The 4,907-nt window shown below is 36.5% G+C and overlaps 2 long non-coding RNA genes across 2 annotated transcripts; one reads left to right on the plus strand and one right to left on the minus strand.

Moving 5' to 3' along the window:
• The first annotated feature begins 644 nt into the window (after positions 1–644).
• Positions 645–1,402, plus strand: LOC109586917 (uncharacterized). Its single transcript, XR_002187287.1, has 4 exons — positions 645–674; positions 722–814; positions 881–1,128; positions 1,228–1,402. It is a non-coding gene; the product is annotated as an uncharacterized LOC109586917 (long non-coding RNA).
• A 4-nt stretch (positions 1,403–1,406) lies between these two features.
• On the minus strand, positions 1,407–2,159 carry LOC109586918 (uncharacterized). The gene is made up of 3 exons (XR_002187288.1): positions 1,749–2,159; positions 1,509–1,703; positions 1,407–1,454 (listed from the first exon to the last, which is right to left on the minus strand). It is a non-coding gene; the product is annotated as an uncharacterized LOC109586918 (long non-coding RNA).
• Positions 2,160–4,907: the final 2,748 nt, after the last annotated feature.

Raw genomic sequence — 4,907 nt, forward strand, 5'->3', positions numbered from 1 at the left:
AAACATAAACACATATCACCTGCATCATAACTTCGAGACTAACTTTCTCTCAGCCGAGACTAACTTTCTCTCAGCCTTCCCTTTTGAGTTAGTAAGTTTTAAACAAAAATGAGTGTTTGTGTTTATGTTGACGTCTCACGCACATACTAGTTCCACACCTTTGTTTTTAAAAAAGGGGATCCATAGTTTGTATGTCTTAGTGTTACAAAGGAGTTCCTCTCTTTTAGGGGATCAATAGTTTGAATATTTGGCATTCAAACTAGTTCCACTCCTGTTTCAGGGGATCAATAGTTTGAATGTTTGGCATTCAAACTAGTTCCACTCCTGTTTCAGGGGATCAATAGTCTGTTTGTTGTAGACGAACTAGTTCCTCTCCTGTTGAAAGGGGATCAACAGTATGTGCATTACACAAACTCATTTCTGTTATTCATTTACTGATTACATGGACAAGTTCTTCTATTATGACCAAATTGACCACAATTACCACATTTTCTTTGTGTTGCAGGTGGTTCTAGAGATTGCCTTGGAGAATGTGGTACTTCAATCTCCATTGCAAGGTCTGGTGGATTATCTACACCTGGAGTTGATTGTCGAGATGGTAGAGGTGCATCAGGAAGTTGGCAGGTTACATCTTTACATTCGTATCTGCAAAACAATCTTATCTTTTCGTAAAGGTACCATTTCCTTTTAGTTGACATACCCTTTGGTGGCAATATATTAGGTAGTTCATCTTCCATTATTTGAGCGTCCTCCTTCAGCAAATTGAATTGTGTGACTGGGCCATCTACAGCTTGTCTGGCTGCAACTACACCAGGTGAGGTCGTATTTACAACAAAGTGTTGAAAGCCTTTGATGCCTTTTATTTTCTTGAATAATGTAGCAAAGTAACTACACCAGTCAAGTGTTTCTACAATGAGTTCACCATTGCTACTTCCTACTGGTTGGGCTTTGTTCACAGCAGATGATTGTTCTACAACTTGAATTAAGTCATCCAATGAGTCCACCTCTGCTTTACGGAATTTTTGCTTTAATAGTCCGAAGCACCAGTCTGGAGAAAATTTTGTGTCCAACTGGCAGAAAGGATATTGAAATGGACGCATTGAGTCCTGTCATGACTCTCCATAAGAGGTACTAAAATAAATAAAGAATTACATTTAAAATGTTCATTATTGTGCATGTAATATACTTACTTGAATAACTGTATTACTTTTATTTTACATTGTGCAGTTGTCAGCATTGAAATGGATACTGACTGAGTTGAGGCCATGATTCTTCAAATAAAAATGTACCATGCTTATGACAGGATTTGCCCCTTTACCAGTGTCGAATGATTCATCGATCAAGAAATTAACCTGCTGAGGGATAGCTTCACAGCACACGCCAAATATGCCATATTTCCTGGGAGTAAGAAAATAAATTGGACCTACTTGTAGTGGACTTGAAGGATAGTGAACCTTTAACAAAGTAAGTAAGCTAAATACACTTTCATAATTATCATAAAATGTTACCTGTTGAGCATAATCGAAGCTATAATGTGCTACAATATTTAACATAGCAAGTGGCCTTGTTAGTGGGGGATTGTAATTGTTTGCTGCATCAGTATACAGCCCTTTTAACAATAATTATGCATCTTTTAATACATCCTTATAGTACTCCCTTTTCTTTTTAACAAGACTTCTGTGATCTAGTGCCTTTTGCATTGCCTGAAAATTCTAAATAATACTTGTGTTATTACAATACTGACTTACCTCAGTTATCCTTTCATCTGATTGCATGTTAGCACTTCTTATAATCAGTCCACTTATCTCTTTACAAGTGGCACACAAGTCAGACATAGGCTTCATTTTTTCAATATAAGGCAGGTAGCGTCGCCACAACATGTTGAATGTTGTTTCAGCACATGCTTTGACATAAAGCCCTTCACATGATTCCGCATACTCTAAGTATACCTGCCTTTTAGATGTACTGCATGGTAAGAACTTCTTATTCTCGTAACTTTTCATTCCAGGTATTCTTCCAGGAAGACTGATTCCATGGACTTCAGCGTAATTTCTGATGAAAGCAACAACCCAGAGAATATCATCATAAGTCAATGCATGGTTTGGTGTCTTTCCAGCATTTCCGTGAACTCTAATAAAGTTAAGTACATAACATTGAATTTGTAATTCTCATACCTTGGTATTAATCCATTCATTCTGTAGTTTTTCATGATTTCCTCAAACCTGCTTTTGCCACATGCATGTAGCTTCAGAAATGTTACTCTACATATCTAGTTGAAAAACGATTAATTTTGTGTTGTGTCACTCATAGTTACAAACCTTATGACCTTGATGCATGAACGTAAAAAATTGCCTCTTTCTCTCTTTCTGTCTCCTGTGGTTGCCAGTCGACAATCCCCCCATGGTAGATGTTGCTGCCATTTGACTCATAATAGCAATTTCTGGAACAGGCTTTGCCATGGCTTGTATGTCACATCTATATGTTTTTATGTAAGAGTGACTGAACAGTGCATAGCAATTATCTGAGCAACCACATCCATGTTCAAAGAACTTTGATAATTCTTCTTCCTCCTGTAGGTCTTCCTTCCTCATGTCATCACCAGAGTGAGTAGTTGAAGTAGCTGGAGCATCAGGCATCGCTGATTCTAAATCAAGATCTGATACTTGTAGCTCCACAGCCACCTCAAGATCAAACAGTGGTGGATTAATATCTTCATCACAATTTTTTGTCTCTTTCTCTTCTTTCCCTTCCTCTACCTCTTCTTCTTCCATATCTTCTACTGCTTCATAGTCTGTCTCTATCAATTAACAAATACACTGTATAACTAGGTTTAATATAATAATATTGTGCATTTATACAGGTGATGGAATGTCATTGTTGTGATAGCTAACCGCTATTCACAGTTAGTATGTAAACAGTGTTATGAATAAGCTTACCACTAGTTTCATCACAAAAGTAGTCCCCAAGAACTGAAGCAACGTAGTCACTGTCTCGAGGACCTACTTCTTCATTTAACAAGCGAGCAATGGCTCTTTCTGTAGCCATAGTTTTTATAAGTAGTCTTCTTCGTCTTTGTTATACTTTAAATAGTTGCTATAGAGACTCCATGGTTACCTAATGACGCATTAAAGCCCTCCGTTTTTATTCCGTGATCGCTCCGTGTAACATTCTCCGTGCACAATCAAGGTAAAATGTCGAAGGGCTTATAACTCGGCAAAGAAGGCTTCGCTACCCCTGATTTTGGTATCAAATGAAAGGATTTTGTTTATATAACATGTTTATGTGATAAAATGAATTTCGCCCAGGTAAAGATTTTTCATGATTATGAGCCCATAGCTCAAAATGATAATTCCCACAGATAGCCTGGTTTTCTCATATGGGGTCACATATTCATATTCACTTACTCCAACTTTCGTTGGCTGGGCTAGATATATTACCACAGGAGTTATATGGCATTCCTTGTGATACTAATACACCTGCTATGTATTTGAAGCATGTTGGTACTCATCATTTCCAAGCACTTAAGTCTATTAATATTTCTTAAGCATTGATTGTTGATGGAAAGTGGGTATGGTGTATGTGAGGTCCATCATCTTAAAAAAACATTGGTTGTTTAATGTGACTTACATTTCACTGCATGTGCAATGTGAGTGATGTGTGCAAACTATTGATGCATATCCAGCTAGTATTGCTCAGTATGAAGAGATCTAACTGGATTCAGGAACTGAGATTAATCAAGGTATAACAAATAACAGTAAATATTGATTACTTGTTGCTATAATGGAAGGGGAGAGGGTGTGAATGAGGTTTACTGTTCATTTGAGTTTAGCATTGATTCAAATTTGTGTGACTACAATTTATGTAGGACAGAGCATCAGGAAGGGAGGAAGCTGTCATTATCAAATCTGGATCTTGTTTGTGCCTTGTACTACATGGTAATTACAAATAACAGGTGCATATGGATCTCGGTGCAGCTCAAACATTTTGAAGTCCTGGCGAGAAAAGTTTTGACTAGCATTGAAAGTTGTTATTTTACATGTAGTATCATTCAAGCAGTGATTATGTACATAATAATGATCATTATGCATGTTAATGCTACCATCAATGCTGTGCACATTACATATTTTGTAAATGCTTGCCAGCTAATGTTGTGCGTAATGCTGCCATCAATGATGTGTGCATTATTAAGTTAGTGCTTGCTGGCTGATGTTGCTCATTTGAATGATGCTGCCATCAATGCTGTGCGCATACTAAATGCTTGCCAGCTGATGTTCGGCATCTTTTATTGATGATTGTTGTAACATGTCAATGCCTGATTATTATATTACCAAAAATAATGCACTTTAGAAATTTTTCATGCTCACAATGATACTTTATATTAAGCAGATCATGAAAGTATCTTAACTGATGATAGCATTAGTACGCAATATTGTCTGAAATACATGCATGCACATACATGTATGATGCAATCAGAAACATTGTAGATGCTACCATTATCATTATTAGTCAGTACATGTATGTCACATTCATAATTTATACTGGTATTTAGGATTACAATGTGGTGTTAAAAAGTGAGGTCACACTTAGAATGAGACTCAACAGCTGAAGGGGACATTCGTCTGTGTGAGAACCTGTATTTTGTTAGTAATGTATGTTTGTGACGAACATAAGTTATATCATGTATCTATACATGTACATGTTTAGCATAGTGTACATGTAGTGGATTATTGATGCATTTATTGTACTTGTAGTGTTTGATTATTATTATGCATGAATTTCATCCATTTGTAGTTAGTTGTAAGTATGTATGTACTATAATGAGTTACAAGGGATACATAAGTTCCGTGTGATTGGTAATAAAGTTTGTTCACCATTACTGTTTGTACAACTGTTATTATTAGCCAGTG

Source organism: Amphimedon queenslandica, unplaced genomic scaffold, assembly GCF_000090795.2.
Source record: "Amphimedon queenslandica unplaced genomic scaffold, v1.1 AMPQUscaffold_12744, whole genome shotgun sequence".
NCBI classification, from domain to species: domain Eukaryota; kingdom Metazoa; phylum Porifera; class Demospongiae; order Haplosclerida; family Niphatidae; genus Amphimedon; species Amphimedon queenslandica.